Genomic DNA, 15,132 nt, shown 5'->3' on the forward strand with positions numbered 1-15,132 from the left:
AAAACCGTTTGTCCGGTAGAGCCAATCAAAATCTGCAACAAAGCAACCAAACAGGACGTTTGGTCAAATCTCAGCAAATCTTTGAGATATCAACACCAAACTTGGTATGTCACGTGGAAGACACTACAACATGTTACCATGTGCAAAGGCAACTTCATACCTCTAAAAATGATTGATATAAAGCAAATTGAATTTATTGCTAATGCTAAAATAATGCTTTACACATCCGCCGGCCAAAAACTGATACTCTGATTCAATCACTAGTTCATATGAAGACTCTTGAGAATGTTGAGTACACAAATCTGAGAAAAAGTTGACTGTAACATGAAAACTCGATTTTTAGTGAATATTTGAAACATGCATGCTTGGCTAATTTCTAGGGCTGTTTCCCCAAATCCTCTCTCCCTTTGCTCCTGTGCGCGCGTGCTCCACATTCTCTCACACACAAGGGGCCAGAGCCCCTTGACACACGCATGCTTTCTTGAAAATGTGTGCTGACCAAGCCCCCACCCTCGTTTTTTAGCCCCTGTTTCATTTCGCTTCCAATCGCAGCTCGCTGTTACGAATACAAATTATTTTTCGGCGGCCATTGTTGTTTCCCGTGTCCCGTGAAAGTCGTCTCCCGTGAAAGCCGTGTTGGAGGCAGCCACTTTCGGTAAGTCCTGGTTTTACACATTTTAAGCTAGAATTAATGATTGGGTTTGTGAAAGTACACTACTCTTGAATTATGGTGAAGGTTTAGCACTTTTAGACCTTATAGATCGTGATTCTGAAGTGACGGAAAACCAAACTCGAAAAGTAGCTACTGTAGCTCTAGCTTTTTTCCTCTGTGTTTTTAATTAGTGAGTCATTTTGCATCTCGGCGAATTGTTCATCAAAAAGGTCGAGGAGAGCAGCCTTTAGGAGAAAAAGCAATTCCCCACAGACCTGTCGGCTCATAATGGTGATTTTTGGCGTGAAAGTCTTTGTAATAAGCCTATGCGGCAGGGAGACTTTTTCAAGGCGAGCCTGTTTCATTCGTCATATGCCCTGAGAAAGCGACCTACGTTAGCCAGGCTAGTTTTGCCAATTTCGGTAAGTCAGGCTATTTAAAGGTCTCTTACAGTCAGAATCACTGTTTACAAGCAAAGGTCGAGCTGGTCTTTTGTCAGATGTGTATATATTGACCAGTTTAGAGGTAAATACTCTTGCCAGAGCCTGGAATCGAACCTGTGTTTTGAGTGACTGCATGGGTCTCCATGACGTCAACACATTTGGATTCAAGTTCAAGTAATGACACTGCATTTCACAGTCAAAACTGAAGTCTGTATCAAGTGTAGATGGGAAAAGCTTCATTTTTCACAACTGACATGGACCCTTTCTTCACTTTGACAGGTCTGGAGGGTCATGCAGAGGCCTGCTCAACAGAGTTCAACAGAGGATGCAACAGACTCGAGGATGGTGAGATCCACACAGACCCCTTGCTGGACTACCCCTCTCTAGCTGGACAGCTTCTCTTCAGCCCTGACCCCAGAACAGCTTGATCCAGCTGGCCTGCCTGCCTGCCTGCCTGCCTGCAGGCCCTGCTTGCCCCTGCCTGCCAGCCCTCCAGAGACAGTCACCCCACAGACACAGTAGCTCTGCAGCCTGCTTTTTTGAGGACATTGATGAAAAAGGACAAGCCAGCATTACTTTGATGAAAGTCTAAATGTTTAATCCTTTCCATGTGCCAGTATGCCAAGCTGCTGACTTTGTGTCTCAAGTGATGAAACTAGTTCAAGTGATAGACTTTTGACCTGAATCCAATGATTATTCATCGGAATAAAAACCACTCAAGAGAAGTACTGCTTCTTGGAGCATTTGTGCTCCACATCAGTACATCTCACACATTTGCCTTTGTTTCCATGGGATTCATGGAATTGTTAGTTTCTGCTCCACCATTTCCACCCTAGTGTAATAATAAGTCTAATTTAGGACAGCAATTACATTTTTGTGTTATCCTTCCGCATTACACACATTTAGTCAATGTTCTTAAACTCAACCGATTATTGTCATTTTACCATACTGTTCATATTGAACAGACATCAGTGTTTACTTGGAAAGATGACTGTATATTTCCACTTTTGATTTGTATTTCCATCGTAAGTTTGGTCTTTAATTTCATTTGGAAGTGGTATTAAAAGGTCTTACATTTAACTTGTTTATACCTGTAGACACCCTGTGAAGCCCCCACTGCAGAGACAGTTGGTGACAGAGAGGTGCAGACATTAAGTTAAACATGCCTTAAGAATAGAGTAACAAATAGAGACTAAATGTGTAAATGGCTGTTGAAACTGAGTTGGTGCATGTCAGTTTAGGCAAAGGTAACCTTTTAAACCTCTAGGTTTAAAACAAATTCAGATTTGATTGGAACTCTCTTTTATACATTTATAGTTGGATTTGACATTTAATTCATTTAGCAAGTTGTTTAACTCAAACAACCATAACACGGTACATATGGTATACAATGCTGCAGTCAGATTTGGCGAAATTGTTAGCTTGGATGTTATCTTTACATATAGATGGGGTCTTGTTGATGCGCACGCAGCTTCAAGGCAGAAAGACGCGTTCCATTTCACTTTTACTGTACCTACACCTTTAATGTTCCCGCCATCCCCCCATTTCTGAATAAAGTTCGACTGATCTGATTTGTTGATTTCTGTTGCTATGAAAACCAGTTTAGCCAAGCTAACTAACATTGTTTTTAGCTAGCTTGCATTACCATTCAATTGCTAACAAAACATTAGTAAAAATAGCTTGCTAATCGGGCAGAACTTGAACTCGGGCAGGAGACTCTGAGACCTCAGCGCACCACTAGCATCTCGTCATATCACGCAGTCGGAGCACAGCTAGATAATCAGCGTCAGCGCTCTTGGGTACCCAGCATGCAGTGCGGCATGTTAAAAAAACAACAGCTACGCAAGGGATTTCAGTTGTTGTGTTCGTTCAGTTAGATGTTTGTAATGTTATTGGCCGGGTTTCCCAGATTCGTTAAGAAGCTCTTAACGCTAAGAGCTTCTTAGGAGCGTTCTAAGAGCGTTCTAGAGCGTTCTTAGAACGCTCTTAAGAAGCTCTTAGCGTTAAGAGCTTCTTAACGAATCTGGGAAACCCGGCCATTGTTTGTTAGTTAATATAATCTTGTTGGTCACCTTGAGTGTGCATGCTGTGTAGTTTAATGGGAACAGAGAGTCGGCCATTTTACTATCACAGGCTATACTTGCAAGGAGCTGAACGTGGGCTGTGCCCTAGACCAGACCAATTGCCTATGAGGCTAATCTTGATTCTGGATTGACTGAGATTCTGGAAAGAGATCTACTCAAGAAGAGAGTCAATATCTGTGGTTTTCAAGCCATCTTTGAGAAAGTTTGAAAACAATGTTGCGGTTAATATGTTTTGATTGTGGGAGGCAACTTTTGGACTACACCTAAACCTCATGCGGCCACCGCACCACCCGCACTGGCAAAGAGGGAAACAGCATGGATGGGGAAAGTGTGTGGGCAGAGCAAGCAGTAGTAGTACATAAACTACACACGTCCTTTACTAAAGTGTATTCTGACTTTCATAAAGTTATTGTTGTAATCAAAGCTTTTAAAGAATGGATCTCTGCATGATGGGCCTGACCAGAGCACAGGTGGCCTGACAGAACACGCTTCAAAGTTGTCACTTTCAAAAGGGTGGCATTTTAACCCTGTCAGTCCAACATGTCTAAAAGTTGGTACGCATGCCTTATTGCCAATGGGGAACAAAGAAGTCTCAAGAACCCATAATGTCGGCAGCATGGATATTTCTCTACAGTGACAATTTGTGAAGAATTTCAAAAAATGACTTCAAATCAGCCATTGATCCAATTGTCTTGAAATGTTGTGTACATGTATGAAATACATGTCTGTGTCATGTCAATTTTGTAATGGTTTGCAATGCTGAGGAGGAACCCGCCATTGCTGCCTGCAGCTATATTTAGGGTTCCTCCGGTAGGAGAACCCTATTGTTATTGGTGGTATTATTATTTTTTACCCATGGGAGTCAATGGCAGCCCCTAGACCAGTACCGTAAAAAGTTGTGAAATTTGGCATGTTGAAACTGCAGACCATTAGTAACTACCATACCAAACATGGGCCATGTGAGACAATAGGTGGCGCTACAGGCCACGCCCCAATATGTCAATTTTCAAATTGATGCCATTTGCAGGCCATAAGTCCCAAAATTCTGAAATTCATTACATATGCCTTATTTCTCATGAGGAATAAAAAAGCCTCAAGAAGCTATAACGGCCACCATATTGGATTTGTCTGTACAATAAAGATTAAGGAAACGCGTTTTTTCCCTACTCCTCCTACATTTTTGGTCGAATTTTCTTCAAAATTGCCATAGATGATATCCAGACTGAGCCTCACAAAAGTTATCGTAGGGATTTCTGATTTTCAAAACCGTTTGTCCGGTAGAGCCAATCAAAATCTGCAACAAAGCAACCAAACAGGACGTTTGGTCAAATCTCAGCAAATCTTTGAGATATCAACACCAAACTTGGTATGTCACGTGGAAGACACTACAACATGTTACCATGTGCAAAGGCAACTTCATACCTCTAAAAATGATTGATATAAAGCAAATTGAATTTATTGCTAATGCTAAAATAATGCTTTACACATCCGCCGGCCAAAAACTGATACTCTGATTCAATCACTAGTTCATATGAAGACTCTTGAGAATGTTGAGTACACAAATCTGAGAAAAAGTTGACTGTAACATGAAAACTCGATTTTTAGTGAATATTTGAAACATGCATGCTTGGCTAATTTCTAGGGCTGTTTCCCCAAATCCTCTCTCCCTTTGCTCCTGTGCGCGCGTGCTCCACATTCTCTCACACACAAGGGGCCAGAGCCCCTTGACACACGCATGCTTTCTTGAAAATGTGTGCTGACCAAGCCCCCACCCTCGTTTTTTAGCCCCTGTTTCATTTCGCTTCCAATCGCAGCTCGCTGTTACGAATACAAATTATTTTTCGGCGGCCATTGTTGTTTCCCGTGTCCCGTGAAAGTCGTCTCCCGTGAAAGCCGTGTTGGAGGCAGCCACTTTCGGTAAGTCCTGGTTTTACACATTTTAAGCTAGAATTAATGATTGGGTTTGTGAAAGTACACTACTCTTGAATTATGGTGAAGGTTTAGCACTTTTAGACCTTATAGATCGTGATTCTGAAGTGACGGAAAACCAAACTCGAAAAGTAGCTACTGTAGCTCTAGCTTTTTTCCTCTGTGTTTTTAATTAGTGAGTCATTTTGCATCTCGGCGAATTGTTCATCAAAAAGGTCGAGGAGAGCAGCCTTTAGGAGAAAAAGCAATTCCCCACAGACCTGTCGGCTCATAATGGTGATTTTTGGCGTGAAAGTCTTTGTAATAAGCCTATGCGGCAGGGAGACTTTTTCAAGGCGAGCCTGTTTCATTCGTCATATGCCCTGAGAAAGCGACCTACGTTAGCCAGGCTAGTTTTGCCAATTTCGGTAAGTCAGGCTATTTAAAGGTCTCTTACAGTCAGAATCACTGTTTACAAGCAAAGGTCGAGCTGGTCTTTTGTCAGATGTGTATATATTGACCAGTTTAGAGGTAAATACTCTTGCCAGAGCCTGGAATCGAACCTGTGTTTTGAGTGACTGCATGGGTCTCCATGACGTCAACACATTTGGATTCAAGTTCAAGTAATGACACTGCATTTCACAGTCAAAACTGAAGTCTGTATCAAGTGTAGATGGGAAAAGCTTCATTTTTCACAACTGACATGGACCCTTTCTTCACTTTGACAGGTCTGGAGGGTCATGCAGAGGCCTGCTCAACAGAGTTCAACAGAGGATGCAACAGACTCGAGGATGGTGAGATCCACACAGACCCCTTGCTGGACTACCCCTCTCTAGCTGGACAGCTTCTCTTCAGCCCTGACCCCAGAACAGCTTGATCCAGCTGGCCTGCCTGCCTGCAGGCCCTGCTTGCCCCTGCCTGCCAGCCCTCCAGAGACAGTCACCCCACAGACACAGTAGCTCTGCAGCCTGCTTTTTTGAGGACATTGATGAAAAAGGACAAGCCAGCATTACTTTGATGAAAGTCTAAATGTTTAATCCTTTCCATGTGCCAGTATGCCAAGCTGCTGACTTTGTGTCTCAAGTGATGAAACTAGTTCAAGTGATAGACTTTTGACCTGAATCCAATGATTATTCATCTGAATAAAAACCACTCAAGAGAAGTACTGCTTCTTGGAGCATTTGTGCTCCACATCAGTACATCTCACACATTTGCCTTTGTTTCCATGGGATTCATGGAATTGTTAGTTTCTGCTCCACCATTTCCACCCTAGTGTAATAATAAGTCTAATTTAGGACAGCAATTACATTTTTGTGTTATCCTTCCGCATTACACACATTTAGTCAATGTTCTTAAACTCAACCGATTATTGTCATTTTACCATACTGTTCATATTGAACAGACATCAGTGTTTACTTGGAAAGATGACTGTATATTTCCACTTTTGATTTGTATTTCCATCGTAAGTTTGGTCTTTAATTTCATTTGGAAGTGGTATTAAAAGGTCTTACATTTAACTTGTTTATACCTGTAGACACCCTGTGGAGCCCCCACTGCAGAGACAGTTGGTGACAGAGAGGTGCAGACATTAAGTTAAACATGCCTTAAGAATAGAGTAACAAATAGAGACTAAATGTGTAAATGGCTGTTGAAACTGAGTTGGTGCATGTCAGTTTAGGCAAAGGTAACCTTTTAAACCTCTAGGTTTAAAACAAATTCAGATTTGATTGGAACTCTCTTTTATACATTTATAGTTGGATTTGACATTTAATTCATTTAGCAAGTTGTTTAACTCAAACAACCATAACACGGTACATATGGTATACAATGCTGCAGTCAGATTTGGCGAAATTGTTAGCTTGGATGTTATCTTTACATATAGATGGGGTCTTGTTGATGCGCACGCAGCTTCAAGGCAGAAAGACGCGTTCCATTTCACTTTTACTGTACCTACACCTTTAATGTTCCCGCCATCCCCCCATTTCTGAATAAAGTTCGACTGATCTGATTTGTTGATTTCTGTTGCTATGAAAACCAGTTTAGCCAAGCTAACTAACATTGTTTTTAGCTAGCTTGCATTACCATTCAATTGCTAACAAAACATTAGTAAAAATAGCTTGCTAATCGGGCAGAACTTGAACTCGGGCAGGAGACTCTGAGACCTCAGCGCACCACTAGCATCTCGTCATATCACGCAGTCGGAGCACAGCTAGATAATCAGCGTCAGCGCTCTTGGGTACCCAGCATGCAGTGCGGCATGTTAAAAAAACAACAGCTACGCAAGGGATTTCAGTTGTTGTGTTCGTTCAGTTAGATGTTTGTAATGTTATTGGCCGGGTTTCCCAGATTCGTTAAGAAGCTCTTAACGCTAAGAGCTTCTTAGGAGCGTTCTAAGAGCGTTCTAGAGCGTTCTTAGAACGCTCTTAAGAAGCTCTTAGCGTTAAGAGCTTCTTAACGAATCTGGGAAACCCGGCCATTGTTTGTTAGTTAATATAATCTTGTTGGTCACCTTGAGTGTGCATGCTGTGTAGTTTAATGGGAACAGAGAGTCGGCCATTTTACTATCACAGGCTATACTTGCAAGGAGCTGAACGTGGGCTGTGCCCTAGACCAGACCAATTGCCTATGAGGCTAATCTTGATTCTGGATTGACTGAGATTCTGGAAAGAGATCTACTCAAGAAGAGAGTCAATATCTGTGGTTTTCAAGCCATCTTTGAGAAAGTTTGAAAACAATGTTGCGGTTAATATGTTTTGATTGTGGGAGGCAACTTTTGGACTACACCTAAACCTCATGCGGCCACCGCACCACCCGCACTGGCAAAGAGGGAAACAGCATGGATGGGGAAAGTGTGTGGGCAGAGCAAGCAGTAGTAGTACATAAACTACACACGTCCTTTACTAAAGTGTATTCTGACTTTCATAAAGTTATTGTTGTAATCAAAGCTTTTAAAGAATGGATCTCTGCATGATGGGCCTGACCAGAGCACAGGTGGCCTGACAGAACACGCTTCAAAGTTGTCACTTTCAAAAGGGTGGCATTTTAACCCTGTCAGTCCAAAATGTCTAAAAGTTGGTACGCATGCCTTATTGCCAATGGGGAACAAAGAAGTCTCAAGAACCCATAATGTCGGCAGCATGGATATTTCTCTACAGTGACAATTTGTGAAGAATTTCAAAAAATGACTTCAAATCAGCCATTGATCCAATTGTATTGAAATGTTGTGTACATGTATGAAATACATGTCTGTGTCATGTCAATTTTGTAATGGTTTGCAATGCTGAGGAGGAACCCGCCATTGCTGCCTGCAGCTATATTTATTATTATTATTATACTTCTTAAGACTGGGTGTCTATGGCAGGTCCTAGAAGCGCTTGGTCGAAAGTTGTGAAATTTGGCACACTCATTGGGGACAGTCCCCTGGTCCAATTCACAAAGTTTCATGTCCCATACTCGGGCACTCTAGCGCCACCAATGGGTCAAAGTTGGAGTTGTGTTTACACACGCAACTTTTAAACCGTATGACCCATTTTCAAAAATGAGGTACCATTGGATTCCCTGGATCAAGCCGAATTCAATGCACACCATGGCGTCAATTTGCGGTTTATAGATTTTCCGCTATTTCCGGTTTTATTAAAAACCTTTGAAAGCCTACTCCTCCTACAATCTTTGTCAAATCTTCTTCAGAATTACCAGATATGCTCTTCAGACCAAGCCGCACAAAAGTTATGGTAGAGCATTTTGATACCCACAACCGTTTGTCCGTGACAGCCAATCAAAATAAGCAGAAAAGCCGCCAAACAGGAAGTGAAGTCATATCTCAGCAGTTGTTTGAGGCAGTGAAACTAAATTTGGTACGCCGCCTCGGAACCTTATTCTGAGGATGTCCTCCAAAAATTCTGTCATGTGACTAAAAGGGGGCGTGGCCGGAAGCATAAACGCGTTTTGGCTAATAACGGTTGAAGTGTTTACCTTAATAAAGTAATTTCTTTGTCTGTTGATGTCTTGTGAGATATAAAGCCTGACTATTAATAACTTTTCATGAAATTCGAATGGACGTGGCCGCCATTTTGGATTTCATGGAAAAGTGTAAAAACCTTTTGCACGCCCCAATTTTTGTCCAATGTTTACCAAATTTGGCAAAGATGATCTTTAGACCCAGTTTCACAAAAGAAATCAGATGAATTTTCAATTTTCAAAAACGTTTGTTCGGTAGAGACGATCAAAAGCGGTGGCGAAGCCGCCAAACGAGGCGCAAGAGCATATCTCAGCAACCATTTGCGCGATTATCACCAAACTTGGGTTCCATCGTTCCCATGAGGAGCAGAGGAGGCCTGCAGTGTTATACCAGAAAAATAACTTTGAACTCTCAGTACTCTTGAACACAAACATATATTTCAACCAAACTTGGTGTGTTGCATGAGTGCAACAGGTTGTTGTGACTTAATTGTTGTGCAAGTGCTATGGAGGCCATGTCCTGCTCTGGACTGCTTGGCCCCTCCATTGCTGCTTGCAGCTATATTTATTATTATTATTATTATTATACTTCTTAAGACTGGGTGTCTATGGCAGGTCCTAGATGCGCTTGGTCGAAAGTTGTGAAATTTGGCACACTCATTGGGGACAGTCCCCTGGTCCAATTCACAAAGTTTCATGTCCCATACTCGGGCACTCTAGCGCCACCAATGGGTCAAAGTTGGAGTTGTGTTTACACACGCAACTTTTAAACCGTATGACCCATTTTCAAAAATGAGGTACCATTGGATTCCCTGGATCAAGCCGAATTCAATGCACACCATGGCGTCAATTTGCGGTTTATAGATTTTCCGCTATTTCCGGTTTTATTAAAAACCTTTGAAAGCCTACTCCTCCTACAATCTTTGTCAAATCTTCTTCAGAATTACCAGATATGCTCTTCAGACCAAGCCGCACAAAAGTTATGGTAGAGCATTTTGATACCCACAACCGTTTGTCCGTGACAGCCAATCAAAATAAGCAGAAAAGCCGCCAAACAGGAAGTGAAGTCATATCTCAGCAGTTGTTTGAGGCAGTGAAACTAAATTTGGTACGCCGCCTCGGAACCTTATTCTGAGGATGTCCTCCAAAAATTCTGTCATGTGACTAAAAGGGGGCGTGGCCGGAAGCATAAACGCGTTTTGGCTAATAACGGTTGAAGTGTTTACCTTAATAAAGTAATTTCTTTGTCTGTTGATGTCTTGTGAGATATAAAGCCTGACTATTAATAACTTTTCATGAAATTCGAATGGACGTGGCCGCCATTTTGGATTTCATGGAAAAGTGTAAAAACCTTTTGCACGCCCCAATTTTTGTCCAATGTTTACCAAATTTGGCAAAGATGATCTTTAGACCCAGTTTCACAAAAGAAATCAGATGAATTTTCAATTTTCAAAAACGTTTGTTCGGTAGAGACGATCAAAAGCGGTGGCGAAGCCGCCAAACGAGGCGCAAGAGCATATCTCAGCAACCATTTGCGCGATTATCACCAAACTTGGGTTCCATCGTTCCCATGAGGAGCAGAGGAGGCCTGCAGTGTTATACCAGAAAAATAACTTTGAACTCTCAGTACTCTTGAACACAAACATATATTTCAACCAAACTTGGTGTGTTGCATGAGTGCAACAGGTTGTTGTGACTTAATTGTTGTGCAAGTGCTATGGAGGCCATGTCCTGCTCTGGACTGCTTGGCCCCTCCATTGCTGCTTGCAGCTATATTTATTATTATTATTATTATTATTATTATACTTCTTAAGACTGGGTGTCTATGGCAGGTCCTAGATGCGCTTGGTCGAAAGTTGTGAAATTTGGCACACTCATTGGGGACAGTCCCCTGGTCCAATTCACAAAGTTTCATGTCCCATACTCGGGCACTCTAGCGCCACCAATGGGTCAAAGTTGGAGTTGTGTTTACACACGCAACTTTTAAACCGTATGACCCATTTTCAAAAATGAGGTACCATTGGATTCCCTGGATCAAGCCGAATTCAATGCACACCATGGCGTCAATTTGCGGTTTATAGATTTTCCGCTATTTCCGGTTTTATTAAAAACCTTTGAAAGCCTACTCCTCCTACAATCTTTGTCAAATCTTCTTCAGAATTACCAGATATGCTCTTCAGACCAAGCCGCACAAAAGTTATGGTAGAGCATTTTGATACCCACAACCGTTTGTCCGTGACAGCCAATCAAAATAAGCAGAAAAGCCGCCAAACAGGAAGTGAAGTCATATCTCAGCAGTTGTTTGAGGCAGTGAAACTAAATTTGGTACGCCGCCTCGGAACCTTATTCTGAGGATGTCCTCCAAAAATTCTGTCATGTGACTAAAAGGGGGCGTGGCCGGAAGCATAAACGCGTTTTGGCTAATAACGGTTGAAGTGTTTACCTTAATAAAGTAATTTCTTTGTCTGTTGATGTCTTGTGAGATATAAAGCCTGACTATTAATAACTTTTCATGAAATTCGAATGGACGTGGCCGCCATTTTGGATTTCATGGAAAAGTGTAAAAACCTTTTGCACGCCCCAATTTTTGTCCAATGTTTACCAAATTTGGCAAAGATGATCTTTAGACCCAGTTTCACAAAAGAAATCAGATGAATTTTCAATTTTCAAAAACGTTTGTTCGGTAGAGACGATCAAAAGCGGTGGCGAAGCCGCCAAACGAGGCGCAAGAGCATATCTCAGCAACCATTTGCGCGATTATCACCAAACTTGGGTTCCATCGTTCCCATGAGGAGCAGAGGAGGCCTGCAGTGTTATACCAGAAAAATAACTTTGAACTCTCAGTACTCTTGAACACAAACATATATTTCAACCAAACTTGGTGTGTTGCATGAGTGCAACAGGTTGTTGTGACTTAATTGTTGTGCAAGTGCTATGGAGGCCATGTCCTGCTCTGGACTGCTTGGCCCCTCCATTGCTGCTTGCAGCTATATTTATTATTATTATTATTATTATACTTCTTAAGACTGGGTGTCTATGGCAGGTCCTAGATGCGCTTGGTCGAAAGTTGTGAAATTTGGCACACTCATTGGGGACAGTCCCCTGGTCCAATTCACAAAGTTTCATGTCCCATACTCGGGCACTCTAGCGCCACCAATGGGTCAAAGTTGGAGTTGTGTTTACACACGCAACTTTTAAACCGTATGACCCATTTTCAAAAATGAGGTACCATTGGATTCCCTGGATCAAGCCGAATTCAATGCACACCATGGCGTCAATTTGCGGTTTATAGATTTTCCGCTATTTCCGGTTTTATTAAAAACCTTTGAAAGCCTACTCCTCCTACAATCTTTGTCAAATCTTCTTCAGAATTACCAGATATGCTCTTCAGACCAAGCCGCACAAAAGTTATGGTAGAGCATTTTGATACCCACAACCGTTTGTCCGTGACAGCCAATCAAAATAAGCAGAAAAGCCGCCAAACAGGAAGTGAAGTCATATCTCAGCAGTTGTTTGAGGCAGTGAAACTAAATTTGGTACGCCGCCTCGGAACCTTATTCTGAGGATGTCCTCCAAAAATTCTGTCATGTGACTAAAAGGGGGCGTGGCCGGAAGCATAAACGCGTTTTGGCTAATAACGGTTGAAGTGTTTACCTTAATAAAGTAATTTCTTTGTCTGTTGATGTCTTGTGAGATATAAAGCCTGACTATTAATAACTTTTCATGAAATTCGAATGGACGTGGCCGCCATTTTGGATTTCATGGAAAAGTGTAAAAACCTTTTGCACGCCCCAATTTTTGTCCAATGTTTACCAAATTTGGCAAAGATGATCTTTAGACCCAGTTTCACAAAAGAAATCAGATGAATTTTCAATTTTCAAAAACGTTTGTTCGGTAGAGACGATCAAAAGCGGTGGCGAAGCCGCCAAACGAGGCGCAAGAGCATATCTCAGCAACCATTTGCGCGATTATCACCAAACTTGGGTTCCATCGTTCCCATGAGGAGCAGAGGAGGCCTGCAGTGTTATACCAGAAAAATAACTTTGAACTCTCAGTACTCTTGAACACAAACATATATTTCAACCAAACTTGGTGTGTTGCATGAGTGCAACAGGTTGTTGTGACTTAATTGTTGTGCAAGTGCTATGGAGGCCATGTCCTGCTCTGGACTGCTTGGCCCCTCCATTGCTGCTTGCAGCTATATTTATTATTATTATTATTAGGGTTCCTCCGGTAGGAGAACCCTATTGTTATTGGTGGTATTATTATTTTTTACCCATGGGAGTCAATGTCAGCCCCTAGACCAGTACCGTAAAAAGTTGTGAAATTTGGCATGTTGAAACTGCAGACCATTAGTAACTACCATACCAAACATGGGCCATGTGAGACAATAGGTGGCGCTACAGGCCACGCCCCAATATGTCAATTTTCAAATTGATGCCATTTGCAGGCCATAAGTCCCAAAATTCTGAAATTCATTACATATGCCTTATTTCTCATGAGGAATAAAAAAGCCTCAAGAAGCTATAACGGCCGCCATATTGAATTTGTCTGTACAATAAAGATTAAGGAAACGCGTTTTTTCCCTACTCCTCCTACATTTTTGGTCGAATTTTCTTCAAAATTGCCATAGATGATATCCAGACTGAGCCTCACAAAAGTTATCGTAGGGATTTCTGATTTTCAAAACCGTTTGTCCGGTAGAGCCAATCAAAATCTGCAACAAAGCAACCAAACAGGACGTTTGGTCAAATCTCAGCAAATCTTTGAGATATCAACACCAAACTTGGTATGTCACGTGGAAGACACTACAACATGTTACCATGTGCAAAGGCAACTTCATACCTCTAAAAATGATTGATATAAAGCAAATTGAATTTATTGCTAATGCTAAAATAATGCTTTACACATCCGCCGGCCAAAAACTGATACTCTGATTCAATCACTAGTTCATATGAAGACTCTTGAGAATGTTGAGTACACAAATCTGAGAAAAAGTTGACTGTAACATGAAAACTCGATTTTTAGTGAATATTTGAAACATGCATGCTTGGCTAATTTCTAGGGCTGTTTCCCCAAATCCTCTCTCCCTTTGCTCCTGTGCGCGCGTGCTCCACATTCTCTCACACACAAGGGGCCAGAGCCCCTTGACACACGCATGCTTTCTTGAAAATGTGTGCTGACCAAGCCCCCACCCTCGTTTTTTAGCCCCTGTTTCATTTCGCTTCCAATCGCAGCTCGCTGTTACGAATACAAATTATTTTTCGGCGGCCATGGTTGTTTCCCGTGTCCCGTGAAAGTCGTCTCCCGTGAAAGCCGTGTTGGAGGCAGCCACTTTCGGTAAGTCCTGGTTTTACACATTTTAAGCTAGAATTAATGATTGGGTTTGTGAAAGTACACTACTCTTGAATTATGGTGAAGGTTTAGCACTTTTAGACCTTATAGATCGTGATTCTGAAGTGACGGAAAACCAAACTCGAAAAGTAGCTACTGTAGCTCTAGCTTTTTTCCTCTGTGTTTTTAATTAGTGAGTCATTTTGCATCTCGGCGAATTGTTCATCAAAAAGGTCGAGGAGAGCAGCCTTTAGGAGAAAAAGCAATTCCCCACAGACCTGTCGGCTCATAATGGTGATTTTTGGCGTGAAAGTCTTTGTAATAAGCCTATGCGGCAGGGAGACTTTTTCAAGGCGAGCCTGTTTCATTCGTCATATGCCCTGAGAAAGCGACCTACGTTAGCCAGGCTAGTTTTGCCAATTTCGGTAAGTCAGGCTATTTAAAGGTCTCTTACAGTCAGAATCACTGTTTACAAGCAAAGGTCGAGCTGGTCTTTTGTCAGATGTGTATATATTGACCAGTTTAGAGGTAAATACTCTTGCCAGAGCCTGGAATCGAACCTGTGTTTTGAGTGACTGCATGGGTCTCCATGACGTCAACACATTTGGATTCAAGTTCAAGTAATGACACTGCATTTCACAGTCAAAACTGAAGTCTGTATCAAGTGTAGATGGGAAAAGCTTCATTTTTCACAACTGACATGGACCCTTTCTTCACTTTGACAGGTCTGGAGGGTCATGCAGAGGCCTGCTCA

The sequence above is a fragment of the Osmerus eperlanus genome, chromosome 2, assembly GCF_963692335.1.
Source record: "Osmerus eperlanus chromosome 2, fOsmEpe2.1, whole genome shotgun sequence".
Taxonomy (NCBI): domain Eukaryota; kingdom Metazoa; phylum Chordata; class Actinopteri; order Osmeriformes; family Osmeridae; genus Osmerus; species Osmerus eperlanus.